This window comes from Tiliqua scincoides, chromosome 2 (assembly GCF_035046505.1).
Source record: "Tiliqua scincoides isolate rTilSci1 chromosome 2, rTilSci1.hap2, whole genome shotgun sequence".
Lineage (NCBI taxonomy): Eukaryota > Metazoa > Chordata > Lepidosauria > Squamata > Scincidae > Tiliqua > Tiliqua scincoides.
Window position 1 is genome coordinate 51,275,798 of NC_089822.1, and position 17,905 is coordinate 51,293,702.

The following is a 17,905-nucleotide window of genomic DNA, read 5'->3' on the forward strand; positions in this document are numbered from 1 at the left end:
ATTACATTACGTTGCTATATGCTTCAAGATTCCTACAATGTACGCGTATCCCACTGACTTCAACGACACGTATTATTTTGTGTAGGACTCTCAAATGTTTTCATTTGGCATGACTGTCCGAATATTTCAATAGTTTTGCACTTATCCAAGGCCAGGGACGTTTCAGCTTTTCCTGCGAATTAACAGCTCAATTCTATCCACATTTACCTGGGAGTAAGCCCCATTGACTATAATAGGGCTTACTTCTGAGCAGACATGCATAGGATTGGGGCTCTAATCAGCAAGTGTAGGTGCTCGCTGGTTGGGTTGTTGGGGAGTGTGGATGTCTGTTTAAATCCTGGTATATGAATCTACTTCCACTTAGTTCATGAAAAGAGGGGGAAAATGGTGTTCATTCTTTCCCCAAACTTTCTATTGGCAAGGAAGAGCACTGCCTGTGTTCGCAATCACAGGGAGCTCACCACCCCGTGCCAAAAGTCGCAAAAAAAGCTCGTTTCCCTTCATTTCCCAGCGCACATCTCTTTATCACCCTTTCTGCAGCTTGTCTAGTTTTATGGCCCTCCCCAAACTCCCATGGATGCAACCCCAAATTATTGGGGAGGGGGGAGCTGACTCTCCAAATCAGTGCCTAAAGAGTTTGCTGCTGGATAAGAAAGAGAGGGTATACTTAACAAGCAGTAGTAGGGGAAAAAGCCATAGGAGAAATTAATGATATGAGAGGTGGAGCAAAAACAAAATGCTAGGACCATGTGTGGTGTGTGAAAAGAAACGAATCCGAAGCAAGCATCCGTTGAGATAACGGGACTGAGTGTAAATGCCCCTCTGCGCCTGCTGGCTTGCCCCGCATTCTAGACACGCAGCGCTCATGACGCTCATCATCCACGCTCTCTACGTAACTAGGCTGGGTTTATTATCAAGGGAGAGAAGTTGTAGTTTGGGTGCTGCCCCTGGCTGTTCTCCGCGTTCGCCAAAAGGGGACGCTGCGCCAGTGATGCTTGGCCGGTGAAGCCCGCTTGCAAAGTTGGGTGCTCGCCGCGGTCCTGCTGGACGGGAATGCAAAAGAGAAAGCCCACGCTAGAACTTCTTTGGGGAGCGCAGGATCGGGCCCGTGATGTAATAGAGCGCCAGCTGCAGCAGCAGCCTGCGGGCGCACTCGATCTCCCGGAGCGAGCCGTGCTCTCAGCCTCTGATCAGTGCCGTGGCTAGAGGGGGTGCAAAGCACTAAGGCTGCAATCAATCCTATCCGCACTTACCAGGGAGTAAGACCCATTGGCTATTATGGGAGTTACTTCTGAGTAGACACGCCTAGGATGGGGCTCTGAGTTTTGCAGGGAGCCTCACTGCAGCGTGCAAGGGGCTCGCCTCCCTCCCCTTCGCTCCCACCTCCCGGAATGACTCCGAAGGAAAGAGGGAGGGACCCCCTGCACGCTGCAGCGTGGCTCCCTGCAAAACTTAGTGCTTTGCACCCGCTCTAGCTACGCCACCGCCCCGATGACCACCCTGCAGGGCATTGGCCTCTAGGATGCTCGCGCACGCTGACCACGTCCGTACCCAGCCGCTTTGGGTTGAGTTTCCAGGGCTTCCGACAGAAATAAAAGCAAGCCATTCATTGCTCCAGCTCCCTGGGAGTGGACATCACGCTGCGATGATGCTCCCCGTTGGTACATCCATGGGGTCCTTCCCTCTCAGCTTGCCTGACTTTCTCCTTTCCCCCTCCATCCCAGCTTGATCGCTCCTGGCCGGGTTAATCCGTCCCTGGCTGCCTTGGAAAAGCAGCGGCACCGGCGCTCATAAATTAATCCTCCCGCTTCCCAGCCCCCTCCTGTCTGAGAAACCCACTGACTGCCGCTAATCCTAATGCTGCTATTTAGATCGGCAGCATCAGCAGCGCCTTCAGTGGCCAAGACTGCACAGCGCAAGGAAGGCAGAGCCCCAGCGATGTGCTCGTTTCCCCTTTCCCTGCCCACTTCCTCCTCTCCCACAGCATCCTGGTGCACCTCTCACTCCGGGGCTGATTTACTTGTTAATTGTGTCTGAGTGAGAAAACTTCTGTAATTGCCAGAATTAAGCAGAGCAAACGGATTGCTTCACAAGCTGAGTCAAATTAATTCCGGGTTTAGCTCCTTCCCTTAGAGAGACAAAACAATTAAGCTGTCTTGTTTGCTCTATGGCTATATTCGAATGTTAGAAACACTGACTTTTGCAAAAGTTAGGCAGTGGTACAGTATTCCCCCCCCCCTTTATTCTTGTTTTCATTGGAATAACACTTTCCTCTCATTGTTCCACAGATGAAGAGAGGAGTGTTCCAACTGTTTTTAACATAGATGCCAATCAGCAAAACACTCACAGCCTATTTTTAACTGAAGTGCCATATTTAAAAAAGAAAAGAAAAAAACTAGGAAGACAGATTTTTTTTTTAAACTGGTGGTAATTGTAGTTGGCAAACCCTCATATTTGTAGGGGGTAGTTATTGTCTTCTAACCAGTGGTTCTCACACATTCAGCATCAGGACTCACTTTTTTGAATGAGAATCTGTCATGACGCCAGAGGTTACGTCATGACCAGAAGTGATATCAGCAAGCAGGAACATTTTTAACAACCCTAGGCTGCACTCCTACCCACACTTACCCAGGAGTAAGTCCCATTTACTATCATTGTCAAAAGAATATACGTAGTAGCTTGTTAAAAGTATAGTTCTGTACAATTTCCCCAAATGCAGTCGCATACAATGGTAGCATCAAGTCTCATATAGGAAAAATAAAATATTGAAAAGAATGGGAACCCACCTGAAATTGGTTCACGACCTACCTAGTGGGTCTGACACACAGTTTGAGAAACACTGTTCTACCTACTTTTGTCTGGCCTACAGGTGCAGGGTGACCAGAAATGGAGTACCTATACCTTTAACCACTGTATAGAAGGGGGAATTTTGGCAGGTGCAGCTTTTTAAACTCTTCCATGTTGAGCGACACCTGCCAAAATTCCCTCTTCTACACAGTGGTTAAAGGTACAGGCACTCTGTCCTCCATTGTATCTGGTCACCTTGCACAGGTGTACACATTTGATCCCTGTTGCATATATGCAACATTGGACAGAAATGGCTTAAAGCCTGCTGTCTACAATTGGAATCTTAAAATGTTTCAGTGAAAATCCTTTCCCACAGCACTTAGGTATTAGGTTTGGCACTTCCAAATATTCAAATAGGATGCTTTACCATATACTATACCTAGACCACAAATCAACACACATTTGTAAACTTTTACCCAAAGCCTCATGAAGAAGTTGCTCTGGGCAGCAGAAGCCAAGAGAGATGCCATTTCCCTGCTTCCAATCTCTGTTTAAAAGAAAACAAAGAGATGGAGGTGCCATTTTGTTTTCCAAAATTATCCAAAGCCTGCCTGCCTGCCTGCCTGCCTGCCCACCCACGTGCCGTGAATATGAGTTGAGCTGAGAGGAGCCAGACATTCATAAGCCTGAGAGCCCAAGCATATGCCCGTCTACTCAGAAGTAAGTCCCATTAGAGTCAATGGGGCTTACTCTCAGGAAAGTGTGGATAGGATTGGGCTGTGAGACAATTGCCTCAGGCCACAGATTGGCAAGTAAACTGACTGTTGTTTACCCATTGCTGCTTCTCCTCCCCTTACTTTCTGGATTAGAAAAGAGAGGGAGGGAGACAGCTCTAGTTTTAGTCCATTATACTCCTCCACACTTCCTCTTCTACTGTTCCTCCAGTCTAGGAAGTGGGAAGCATAGAGGCTTCCAGGTAAGGCAGGAGCAGCATTTGGCATGTTGTGTCAGGTACAGGGACGAGGACACCAATGCTGGCTTAGACATTTCATGAAGCTCTTATAGGACTGTGGGCATAATCCTAACCAGGTCTACTCAGAAGTAAGTCCTATTTTGTTCAATGGGGCTTACTCTCAGGAAAGTGTGGTTAGGATTGCAGCCTACTTCACCACCACCATCTCTAGAAATTAGAATCAGCTTGTGGTTATAGTTCCATACTACAACTAAGCTTTCTGTGTAACCAAAACAATTGCATCCTATCCCCCCTGTTGTTTGCTGCCTCTGCTTTCCTCACCTTCCTCCATGGTTACCCGTGTGACTGTAGATTATAAGCCGCTTTGAGGCAAAGACCTGTGTCTCATTCTTTGTAAACTGCCATGTTCATTGATGGTATTGCATGAATGCCCCCAATCATCCATGGGGGCATGCAGGATGGATGATGAAGGATTTTGTCCTTCCATTGTTCTCTAGAAATATGTATTATTTTGAAGGTTTGCAAACACAAGTTTTTCCCTTTCCCTCTTATTTCTTCTGTGCTCATCCTTGTTAGGCAACTTGCTCTGGATTATTGGCAGTGATCCTTTTAAGCCATTCATTTTTGGATCTCGGTTAATTATGTGAAATTGCACTAGAGTCCATGGGGAAATCCATCCCTGTGGTTCCATAGATACAGGGTGGTGGATTTCCTCTTGGCCTCTATAGGTTTTTTGCTGGGCAATTATACTAGCTACCAAGCAATAAAGGGAGAATTATAGTATGCTTCGCCTTCTACTTCTCTGATTTGGGTCCACGTCTCTGATTACTGAGGTTAATCAATCTATCTGTTGATTCAAGCCATGTGTTGTTTAACATTCTGTTTCCAAACCACAGCCCAGCTACACGTAGTTCAGTCATGAGCTTTGGTTCACCAATAAATAAGTACATTTCCTGGAATGGGGCATTATCAATGGCCACACAAGTGCAGTATAAGAAAAACAATACAAAAGAAGACAAAATCATCACAACATCACTTCCATGGAACAAATCATTGCAACAGCAGTGATGCAATGATGCAGTTTTAATATCACAGACAAATATACCAGTCACTGTTTACAACTGTGGTTTTAATAAGCTTCTCCATTCTTATTAAACTGTATCAAAATATGTCTTATACTGAGAAGCTATAATTACTTTTAAAGGTGAAAAGCAAGTCTGACAAGCTGGCTCTGAAGCACATTTACTCAGAAATAAATCCCACATTGTGTAATGGGTCTTCCAAATATGTGTAATAGAGGTGTTTGAAAATGGTGTAATTTATTTTACTCAGAAGTAAATCCATTGTGTTCAGCAAGGCTTATAGCCCAATTCTAATCTGCACTGGAACAGGCAAGCCACAGTGGCCTGTACTGTATACACAGTAGATTTGGACTGGGTTGCCTTGCAACTTGGAGTAAGAAGAATTAATTCCCTTACCCCAAGTAATGCAGCAGCCATCCCAATGGGGCTTCTCAGATCTGTGACACTGAAATAGGTGGCGCAGATCTAAGCAGCCCGGTACAAGGCTGTGCTACTCGGGAGGAGGTTAGGATCCAGCCTATGTGCCAGATCCTGGTCCCACATCCCCTCCTGGGCCCGGCCCGGCCCACCCACCGGACTTGCACCATCCTAACCAGGTGTTAGGATAATAGCCTAACTGCAGAATCCTATCTTACTCACTGGAAACAAACACCTCTTATAATAAGATTATAACAGTGCAATTCTCAGCATGCTTACTCAGATGTAAGTCCCACAACGTTCAATAACCTTTGTTCACTAGTAAGAATGTTCACCTGGGAATGATCCCTGTGGAACAGATTGGGAGGTGCTACTGAATAAATGTGGATAGGATTGACCTGTAAGTCTGTTAATCAGTTAAGTTATAGGAATTTGGAAACAGAAACATTGGAGCAGGGCAGTCAGTTGATGCCTCCAGCATGAAACAAAGTCTTCTTGGCAATGATGGAGCAATTCAAGCCACACTGAAAGAACCTCAATTCAAAACAACACATGGAGACTTCTCAATGATTTTAAATTGGGATAGAAAACATAACCTCTAAAGTCCTGGGAAGGAGCTCAACTATAACCTGAATTCATGTGGGACAAAGGAGGACCATCTCCCTCCTGTTTTGCTTGCACTAATGTGCAAGTGTTTTCAAACAGTGTGCTCACTGTATCACTGTCCCATGAATAGCTCCACAGCACTGTGTTGTCCTTTGTATTCGACAATCATTCTACTGTACTTCGTTAAATCTTTAGCTCTATTCCTTTTGGCTCTATTCACTTTTGATATGAAATTATCAAAATAAGACTCAAGCAGAAGATGATACAAATGCCAGCACTTTTTTTAAAAAGCCCTCTAGCTCTGTGTCTTTTTCTTTTTACTTTTTTTAAAAGTGTTTTTCATTTCATTGAAGCCCTTAGATGTGTAATATGAGCAAAGGTTCTCAAACAGTATTTCTCATCTTGCCATTCGCAGCTGACCTGTGTTACAATGACAAGCTCAACTCATTTTGCCTTGGAAGATATCTATTTTCCAGTGGAGTCATTCACAAGTGTAATTGCTTAAAGATAATTTATATTTTCAGATCCCGATAAGTGAAAAGATTGAACACATTCCAGAGATATACTGTGTGGCCACAAAAAGCATGGCATTAAAATTAAAATAATTACATGTTGCGGTTTGTCTGCTTTTTACTTTTAGATAATGAAAGGGCTGCTCAAAATTTGGAGTTGCTTTGATTTCACCATCTAAATTACACATGAATTGATTCACTTCTTAGTTTGTTAGATTGCAAGGGAAAGCTTTCTTCTTGGATCAAGAAAGTGTTTTCTCCTCCAGACAATTTAAACTCAAATATGTACTCCATGTCATTTTCCAACCAAAGGAACTGAGAATTCATATACTGTTTATATTACTTTTGATTGGGAATTTTAAACACAAGCTACCAAAAAGGATAATTGTTGAGGATAGTTGCATTTTGTTAACAAGAGTGCCTCCATGAAAAAAGAGAAACACAGAGCAATGGAATGGTTTAAAATAGCTTTACAGCACAATCTTGGACATGTCTACTCAGAAATAAGTCTCACTGACTTCAGTGGGACTTGTTCCGAGGTTTGCATAGGATTTCATCCTCAATGCAAGATGCAGCATTTCTAGCTTTTTCAGGACTGAGTGAAGCTGCGTACCTGGGCCTGCTGGTGCCAGAGATGGGCATGCCATGATGATGGCACATTTCACCCCCTTGTGTCAGCACATCACCCCCACATGTCTCAGTGTTACCCCTTGCTTCCAAAATGGCTCCATTTCTGAGCCAAACAGAGGTGAGGGCAGGCAGGAACATAAGAAGAGCCCTGCTGGATCAGGCCAAAGGCTCATCTAGTCAGCTTCCTGTATCTCACAGTGGCCCATCAGATGCCTCGGGGAGCGTACAATATATCTGCATCCTGTTGCCACTCCCTTGCTTCTGGCATTCAGATACAGCCTACTTCTTGAACCAGGAGATTGCATTTACCCATCATGATGGAATTTTTTTCCCCAAAAATGTGTCCAATTTTAAAGGCATCTAGGTCAGCCATCATAACTACATCCTGTGACAAGGAGTTGTACAAATTAATTACACACTGGGTAAAGAAATATCTTCTTTTGTCCTAACTCAACAATCAATTTCAGAGGATGTCCCACTTCTGATGTTGGGTAACAAGAGAAAGAACTCTATCACTCTATCCATCCTCTATTCATTCTATCCATCCCCTGTATAATTTTATACTCAATCATGTCTCCTCTCAGGTGTCTTTTTTCTAAACGGAAGAATCCCAAACACTATAACCTTTCCTCAAAAGGCACGTGCCCCAACCCAGCAATCATTTTGGTTGCTCCCTTCTGCACCTCTTCCATTTCTACTATGTCCTTTTTGAGATGTGGTGACCAGAACTGTATGTTGGCAGTTTATTCTCAAACCCCTTTATAATGATCCTGAGCATGGAAGTGGCCTTCTTCACAACCGTCACACACTGAGTTGACATTTTCATCAATGTCAAAAATGAACTGACCACCAACACCCCTATATCTCTCTCCTGATCACAGACCTCACAGACAGCTCAGAACCCAAACAGCGTTATGTGTGAAGTTTTTATTTCTCCCAACATGCACTACTTTAAACTTACTGAAGTCCATCTGCCATTTTTATACCCTTTCTTCCAGTTTGTAGTGATTCTTTTGGAACTCTTCACAATCCCTTCTGGTCTTCACCACCCAGAAAAGTTTAGTTTTAATCTGCAAATTTGGCCACCTCACTGTTTATCCCCAACTCCAGGTCATTTATTAACAAGGTGAAAAGCTCTGGTCCGAAAGACTTATCATAGGGCACACTACTTTCCACCTCCCTCCATTGTGAAAATTGCCCATTGACACCCACTCTCCTGGTCTTCGTATGGTTCTTAATCCATAAGAGGATCTGCTTCTCAACACTGTGGTCACCGTTCCTAACACAGGCAGCAAGCACAGTGCAACCCCCCCCCCCCCATAGAGACTGTGGCAAACCGCCAGAGTGCAAATGGTGTGTTTTATATACAAAAAGCTTTGTATCTGTTTCCTCTTTAACTATGTGAACTATGATGGTCTACTATCCATCACAATAGTAAAAATAGAATGCAACCTTGTAAAATTTGATCTTGTATCACTATACTTACTGTGTAATCCTTGGCATGCTTACACAGATGTTAATCTCATGGAGTTTCATGAGACTCACTCCCAGGTAAATGTGTTTAGGACTGCAGCCTGTTACTTATATTCTGACATGTCCTTTACTCTAATCCAGGGGTTGGCAATCTTCTTCTGCAAAGGGGCCAGACATTGGGTCCATCAATAGTGAGAATGCAGCACATTCAATATGCTTGTGCGAACCTCCCAAATTAGGCCATATATCAGCAGAATCAGACAACGTAATCTTGACGTTTCAGCATCAGTGCCAACATGCACAACATTTCTGACCCTACAGAAATTTTACAAAGCAGACAGTCTCAGAATGAGCCATAGCTCAACGACTTTGCCTTTGGAAAGTGGCTGGTTCAGTTATTTGCATCTCCTCCTAAAAAGAATCTCAAGATCTGGAAAGACCACTGTCTGAGAACTGCCACAATAGATAGCACTAGGATAAATGGATCTTTGCTCTTGCTCATTATTAGGCAGATCCAGATGTTCAGATAGAAAATCTCCCCGAAGGTAGGACGGGAATTTGTATTTTTATTATTCACATTTTTATATCACCATTCCTCCCAGGAGCTCAAGGTGGTGTACATTGAGCTCCCCTCCCGTCCTTTTGTCCTCACAATAACCCTGGGAGGTAGGTGAGTCTGAGAGACAGAGACTGTCCCAAGGTGGCTTCATGGCTTCATGAAGCTTCATGGCTGAGCAAGGATTTGAACCTGGATCTTCCAGGTCAAAGTTCAACTCTGATCCACTACACCATCCTGGTCCTGGAGCCCTGGAAGTGGCTGAGTGAAGAACAGAGAACCTGCCCTGGGCACAGAAATGACTAGTTATTATGGTATTGCAATTATATAAAAATGACTAGTTTTGGTACTGTGAAGGCCTATTGTGTAGTTTCTTTTGTTCTTTATATTGGGGCAACCATACCTCTACTGTTTAAGGAAATCTGTAAGAGGCAGAGTACAGGGAGAACAAAGTGAGAAAGTTAATGACTGTGAAACTGTTTGGCTTTCTGGGAACTCTGATTCCCAAGGGGTATGTGACTAATGTCATATTACGTCTAAAGTGTACAAACATTCAAAGACTGTGTTTCTTGCATACTTATCTTAAGCACATTTCTGCAATCTTATAAAGGAAACTTGTCCATTTTGCTTCGTTTTACTCTTTGGGAAAAAAATAAAAAACACAATATAATATTTTTAAACACAAGATCTTCTTCAGTGTAGACCAGCTGTTTGAAGTATTTCAAAAGACTGTGTGTGAAAACATTGAAATGACTATTCCCTTATTTCTTGAAAAATATTATTAGTGGTGAAAAGTTACGTTGTTGAAACTCTTTTGTAATCTGCTCTTTGTGCATTTTCTATCCTTTCCTTTTATCGTCTACCAACATGTATGGAATCATTTTCCTTCTCTAACTTTCCCATTAAAACCTTCCATTCTGTTTTGACCCACAGTTGAAGTTAAACTCTGCTTGCCTTCTTGTTCTCCTGTCACAGCACATTCACATTTTCAGTTCCCAAGAACCAATCTTTTTTTCTCTCCTTACATTTCATATCCCCTTTCATCTTTCTAAAGACCCAATCCTATCCAACTTTTCAGTGTTGATGCAGCCACAATGCAGCCCCAAGGTAAGGGAATAAATGTTCCTTTACGTTGTGGAGGCCTCCATGACTACCCCTCCACTGCAGGTTGCAATGTGTTGAGGGCAGAAATGAGGTAGTTATTGGAGGCAGAGGCTCCACTGATATGTAATACTCTTCACAATCTCAGTCTACCTCCTCAAGTCCACCCAAAGCTGCTCCAGCAAAAGGGATGGCATAGATCCAAGTAGACCTATTGGGAGCTTACTCTGAGAAGGCCTCTAGGACTGCCTCTCAAAGGATACATCATGTCCTCTGTTGGCATGGCTGCATTAATGGAGGGGGGGATTTAGTTAGGATTGAGCTGTGTGTGTGTGTGTGTGTGTGTGTGTGTGTGTGTGTGTGTGAGAGAGAGAGAGAGAGAGAGAGAGAGAGAGAGAGAGAGAGAGAGAGAGAGAAATCCTATAACTTCCCCTGCTCTGGAAGCAGAACTTTGTCACTCCCACACGAAGGATGTCCATGCTGCTGTGCATTTTTTCAGTCTCTCCCACAGAACTTCCCTCCTTTTTGTGGTGCTTTCCCACTGAAAACTTCCATGCTATTCTCTCAATGAAGATTTGTCCCACTTGGAAAACCTCTCATAAGAACCTAAGAAGAGCCCTGCTGGATCAGGCCCAGGGTCCATCTGGTCCAGCTTCCTGTATCTCACAGCGGCCCACCAGATGCCTCAGGGAGCACACAAGACCACAAAAGATTTGCATCTCACTGCCACTCCCCTGCATCTAGCATTCTGTTTACCCTGGCACCCTTCAATGAAGACACCAGACTGCACTTGGGTTTGACTTCAGCAACTTTATTAAACACAAGTGTCTCATTCAGTAGCTGCTCTTACCTTTAGATGACCCACTTTTCCTGCCCAGTACGGGGGACCTTTTTGCTATGTTTTTCCTTTTCCCTGGAACCTGAGGTTTTGCAGCCCAGCCTGGCTGTACGGAAGGACATTGTTCCCCAATCTGCTCAACAGATCAAGGACTGGTAATCTCTTTTTCTCTCTGCCTTTGACAACTCTCCCTCCCTTCCGAAGCCTCCATTCTCTAGTGTGTTTTAAAGCCCCCCACTAATTTCCTCCTTTTTTCTTTCTCCTTTCCCATCTGACTGTGAACACCATGATATGCCATATAATTATGATACTATCTTTTGCCACTGCTCCGGGTTTCTAGTTGTGAATGTTTTTATTTATTTATTTATTTATTTATTTATTATTGCCTGTTTTATTGTTGCCATTTTATTGGCTGTTGGTTTATCACTGCCTGTTAATTGTGTTTTAATTTTAAATGTTTTGTTTGGTTGTATTTTAAACCGCCTTGTGCAGTTTTTAACTGGAAAGATGGGATATAAAGTCACTAAGTGAATGAATGAATTGGTCAGTATCATATGCCACTGGGCTATTATCATTGTCTTAACATTCTCTGCAACATTAAAACATAGAGTTGCCAAAGCTCAGGGTTTGACCTAACATTTCTGGGTTTTAACTTCCTTTTCAGGGTCTCTAGGGGACGGAGTAAAAAAAATCAGTGTGTGAAATCAGAATCAAAAAGGAAAGCTGTTTGGTTTGAGAAAGTTTTATTATTGGCTCTGCTGTCTCAGGGATGAGGCCCAGCCAGTTTTCACAGCCAGAGTTGATTGCAAACTTGCCAGGGACCGTTGATTGCTATCCTTTGTCCACACCAGACATCTCTAGGTGCCTCCACTGGACTCCAGTGCCGGATATAGATTTTGTGAGGCCCTCAGCTATATAAAGGAGACAACTTGTTTGAAGAATTACACCAAAATTTGCTGGACAAGCTATTTTTAAAAGATTCACGTTTATTTATATATATTATGATAATTTTATTTTTATATACAGGTGCAATCTATTTATCCTATTCACGGATTTTTTTTATCTGCAGATTTGTCTCAACACAGGGAGACAGGGTGGGGGGGGAACTGAAAGTCTCACACACTTTTGCCTCCTTTGCCCTGCAGTGGCATCTTTCTCGAAGCCCAAAATACTGCAAAAAGGCTCCGCCTGGCACAGGCAGGGAAATAGCCCTGGAGCCCTGGAAGGCTCCCCTTGTGAATGAACAGTAAGACTCCTGGAGCTCCTGAGCCAGCAAAGAGGCTGAAGAGCGGAAGGGGGGGCGGAACCAGAACAGAAGGTGCAGCAAGGTGGAGTGTGCGCTCCTGCGCTCTCTCTCACTCACTCACACACACAGAGGCAGGTTCGGTAGCAACAGAGGGGATTACTTTAAAAAACCCAGGGAGTGTTTGCCAAATTCCCCCACCCCCAGATGGTGCAGGCAATCGCAGACACAAACAAGCCTTCCCAGCAAGCCAAAGCATGAGATTTAGGCTACAATCCTCTCCACAATTTCCTGGGAGTAAGCCCCATTGACTGGAATAGGACTTACTTCTGAGTAGAAACTGGGACTGGACTCTTAAAAGCTCAGCATCCCACCTGTGAAAGAAGGTGGCAACAGGGAGTGCTGAGTATGGAGCGGAGGAGGGGGGTGAAGGAGAGGAGTGGAGGGGAGGGGAGGGAATTGATAACAGCTGCCTTAGTTTCCTTCCAGCCCCAAGTGTCAGGCTGTAGCATATTTGCATAACTCTATGGAAATTAGCACATGTTTTTTCTTAATCCCAGCGGGTCACAGAGTGGAACTCACACGCATAAATAGGCTCCACCTGTATTTTTATGAGAATTATATAAATTCAGCATTCATAAAATTTTTTAAGCCCCCCCACCCAAATTCTGAAACTTTTTTTAAAGGCCCCTGTGGATTGTGAGGCCCTAACTGTATCTTGTTTAGCTTATGCCTAAATCTAGCACTATCTCCACCCCTCAGTTCCTAGGCTCTGCACATGCATCTTAGTATCCAGGGATGGCCCAATCAGAACTGCCACCTGCTGCCCCCCCTGTGTACCCTCCCCCCATCTGGAAAGTAAAATACATCCTCTTACCTTGCTCCTTCCTACATCATCATTATTGACAAAACTAGTAATGCAGATCATGCTGGGAGCTCTCAATGTGTCCTGCACTTCCTTTTTTTAATTTAAAGAACAATAATGAGGATGTGGGGTGGGGTGAGTGGATGAATTTTTTCAGACAGGGCAATGGCGATCTATCTCCCTACCTATTCACCTTGCCTCTTCCTTGTGCAGTCCCTTCAAACTTAAAGGGACCAAGTTTATTGCTTTATCAAGTGGGAATTGTATTGAACAGGCTGGAGGGAGTCTGCCCCCATGTTTGCCACCCCCTCCATCTCTTCTCACTGGCAGTATGTTGGAGGAGAGGGAGGAATCAAAATATACAGGGCTTTATTGCAGGATTTCCTTTCAAGACTTCCAGCAATTTGATGCTGGTACCAATTGCTGTAGAGTTAGTGCCCAATTTGCTTTGAGGAATGTACAGTACCAGTAGTATAGTTAGAGTGGTGCAAAATGGTAAGTAATGCAGGCTCCCAAACATGAGTGTAAGCAGTTGTGTGTTGCTGTCTGAATGGGTGTGTGGGAGGGGCTGCTTATGTTCTGGAGCCTGCACTACTTACCATTTTGCACTGCTCTAGCTATGCTACTGTACAGTACAATAGAAAGACCAACCTATGTAATTACCTTTAAGTCCCTTGGCAATACTGTGGTCCTGGGTAAGTTGTTCAAGTTTGTCAGGTGCTGCAGAAAGTCCAACTAAGCCCTAGAACAGGGGTCTCCAAACCCCGGCCCCGGGGGCCAGATGTGACCCGCAGCAAGCCTCTTTCCAGCCCGCGGCCAACCTCTTGTCCCCTGAAAGCCTCTGGCCTACTCAGCTGAACACGACTAGAACTGTGCTCTGATTGTGTCTGGAGGGCGTTCTGAGGGCCAGAGAGGTTAAATGAATGAGCCCATTCGTTCATTCATTCACTCATCTAAGCTCCATCTCTAATTTATTTATTTAAATTTTATATTTAAATTTTTTTCCGGCCCTCCACACCATGTCAGATATTTGATGCAGCCCTCTGGCCAAAAAGTTTGGAGACCCCTGCCCTAGAAGTTTGGAAAAGCCAGAAATGCCCCACCTGGACCACAAGGACAATAGCAAATGAACCAGCTTCTCCGGCAAAATAGAAAATGTCAATGGACTATAAATACCCCAGCAGGAAGTAAGCTGCAACCCCAAGGCAACCTTCCCCAGGTAATGAACTTGCACATACATTCATATTCCATCAGCTTTCGCCTCCTTCTTATTCAAATGAGGATTTTAGTATTGACTCTTAATGTCAAATGTTTGCCCAGGTATTTCCACTAGAAATGGTAATTATCAGGACTCATTATCTGTTGATCGAATGGTGAGCAGCTGTCTTACGAAGCTTTCTAAAAGAATGGCCAATTTTTGAACATTCCTCCGGAAGGTTCTTATCTTTGTAAGAGCGTAATTATATTCCAGATATTCAATATGGCTTTCTTGAGGAAAAATCGTATTTTTCATTTGATGGGCTTTACTTATGATAAACTTCAAACCACAGAACAAATATTTATATTAAGGCAATTTCGTGCTCACCATCTATTCCATTTGCTTTATACTAGGCATAATCCTAAAATTCTAAACCAGTTTGATCTTGCTTCCACAAGAGAAAGGAGATGCAACCCTTCCCCAGAATCTGAAGCTGCAATCTTTTTTTGCCTAGCTTGCTCACCAACAATAGACAATGTTCTTCTCTACTCTTAACTTATCTACCCATAACAACCGATAAGGACTTTGTAAATCAAAGTCAATATGTAGTCAATAAGCAGTCAATATGTAAATCAGCAGAAACTTTAGGCAGGCCTCCCTCGCTCCTGACTTGTGTAGCATTGGTTTGTATTGTTGACAGCATGTTTTCAGTTGTCTGTTCCTATCAGGACCAGCATATTATGTTGTACACTAAAGAAATGCAAAGAGAGAGAGAGAGAGAGAGAGAGAGAGAGAGAGAGGCGCGAAGGGGCAATGCACAGGAGATGTGACAGGCAGGAAAGTGCTCTTAACCTTTCTCCTGGCCACTGCCTTTCCCTCACAATCCTCTTCCCCTCTGCCCCCAGTCATTTTTCCCCAGCCGCCCCCGCCAGTCATTTTTCCCTTTGTCAGCTTTCCAGATATGCTGGGGTGGGGGTTGCACATACTGGCAGGGGCAATTCAGGTAGCAGAACTGCTTGTACTGCCCTTGGCTCAACCCCTGACTACAGAGCATAGCAATATCAGAATCTTCCAGTGTTAGCCAGCCTTTGACACTGTGCTGCATGTTTCAAAAACTGGGATTCACCTCTTGTAGCATGCATGGCAATTATGGGGGCTCTGAGGCAGTACTGTCTGTGGTTGATGTAACATGGAACAGGGCATTTCAAGTATGTTTCTATTTTCATCTCACACGTGTTTGAGGTTACGTCATGAGGAGCTGTCTTGAAGACTGTGTGAGTGTCAGGTAGCCAAAGAAGTGATACTGATGAAACAGTATTCCTTTTCTTTTCTCAGCAGCTCTTTCCAGTATAATTCTGAAAGCAGAGCGAAAGAATGTCAAGACCATTGAGGCTTGTGGGTGGGTGTTGAGTGGGTTATTTAGAGCAGGAAAGGAAATCTACAAAATCCACACCAGAGTGAATTGGTTCCACAGCTTGGCTTTGTTGTGCCAGCTCTATGTATTTTGGCTGAAGCAAGTAATGAGAAGGGAGAGGGGCCAAGGCAACACACTTCATGCAGAGTGCATCTTTGCCTACCAAGAGGCATGTTTGCCAGAGAAAAATTAACAGATGTTTGCGAGTGTTTATGGTAAACAGCTTACCAGCCCACAAGCTTGTCAGGGGCCATGGGCTTGTAAGGAGACCTGAAGCACGTGATGGAATTCAGTGTCTCATTTTAAAAGTGAGATTAAGTAGAGCATGAAAACATTTCCAGCATAAAGCATTTCAGTTCGTACATTTCTGCAGGTTCAAAAACATTTTGGGTGATCATCATGTACAATTATGCCCACATAATCTGTCCCCTTGTGAAACATCAGCTACACACCTCCTTTCTGAAAGCTCTTCCTATTACTGAAGCAAGAACTTATTGTGTGTGTGTGTGCATGAATGAGAGAGAGGGAGAGAGAGTGAGTGAGGGAGGGAAGGGTTAATGATTTTTATGTATTAATTAAAATATTTCTGTCTTGCTTTCCAGTTTAGAAACAATGGTCAAGGCAGCTAACAGTGTAAATCCCAAATTAAAATAAAACAAACCTGTGACCTGACCTTGATTTAACAGATTTAGGAAATAAATATTTTCTGCTTCATTAAAAACTAGCCGCAAGTGTGCACTCTGCACACGCAAGTGTTCATTGACATGAATGCATTCAGATTTAACAAATGTTTGGCATTAACAGACACCCTTCCCCCCATTAGTCTGTTCAATTGGCAGGGACGGAGACTCAAGTCACTTGAGTTCGAGTCACAAAAACATGTGTTTTTTGCTGACTTGCATACACTCGAGTCACCTGCATCAATGACTCCAACACTGACTCAAGTCTGAGGCCACTGACTTGGCACTGATTCCCCACACATGCGACAGGAGTCTGCCTGTTTCTGGTTGTGCTTACTTACTTTTTTTTTTTTTTTCAACATGAGAGACCTCTGGGACCATCATTCAGACTGAGTGAGCAGCAGGAAAGTTCCAGCCAGGAGGCAGGGAAGAGTTAATGTTTTGCGTTTACATTGAGCAAGAGAGGGGAGGCAGAAGTGGGCTCTCTTGTCCATCTCTGAAGGAACCAATGATCATTGGGTGAAGGATGGGTGGTCTGATTTTTTTCTTTGGCTGAGGTAAGGCAGAAGGAGCCCAAGGTGGTTCTTGCCTTAGAATTGGTTGGAGAAGCCCAAGGGGGGGGGAGAAGGAGGTAGTGAAGCTAGTGGGGAGGCGGTTCATAGCGATCACGCTTTGCAACCTCATGGCTCCTGTGGGCTCCTTTGTTAGTTGGGAGAAGAGAGCATTGAATGACCGGTACAAATAGGACTACTTCTGAGTAGAGCTGCAAAGGATTGGGTCATACTGGTAAGCTACCTAGCTGCTGCACATGACCCTCCTCCCTCTTGCCGCTTCTGTCCCTGCTCTCACAGAGTTCATTCCACCCCCTCCTGCCTTGTTTACAGATGGGATGGGGACATTAGGGGCGTGTTTAAAGAGAACTCTCTCTCTCTCTCTCTCTCTCTCTCTCTCACACACACACACACACACACACACACACACACACACACACACACACCAGCAGCAGCTCCGTTTTTTTAATTTCCTGTGGCTGACTTTTTAATGGAAAAGACTTGGGACTCAAGTCTTTTCAAGTCGCCAAAATGCTCTGGGTGACTAGGAAAGTCCACTTGTTAGGACTTGTTTTCAAGTCGAGTTAAAGGGGGCAGAGACTCGTGACTTGACTCAAGTCAAGCCACTCTGGATTTGTCTATCTCTGTCAATTGTAACTGTAATGATAAAACACAAAACAGTTAAAACTGCACATTGGGCTGCAGTTCAGTGTGCAGATGGCCTTAGGCTCAATCCCTGACATCCCCAATAAGGCTGGGAAATACCTCTGCCTAAAGCCCTGGAGTATTACTACCTGTCACTGTAAAGAATACTGAGCTACAGAGATGAGTGTATATGTGAAGGTTAACAGCTCAGTAGGCCAAATGCCTGCTGAAATAAGAACATCCTTGCACAATGACAGAAGGCCATCTGAGAAAAGCAAGATAGGGCATTCCAAAGTCTTAGTGTGGCTATAGAAAAGGCCCATATCAACCAGAC

General features: G+C 44.0%; 1 protein-coding gene across 1 annotated transcript in view; it reads right to left on the reverse strand.

Annotated features, from left to right (window-relative positions):
• The window catches only part of SEMA6A (semaphorin 6A), a 208,439-nt gene extending 206,864 nt beyond the window's left edge, over positions 1-1,575 (reverse strand). Inside the window, exon 1 of the mRNA XM_066613226.1 lies at positions 1,552-1,575. The gene's annotated coding sequence lies outside the window, so the exon portion shown is untranslated. The remainder of the gene's footprint in view (positions 1-1,551) is intronic.
• Positions 1,576-17,905: the final 16,330 nt, after the last annotated feature.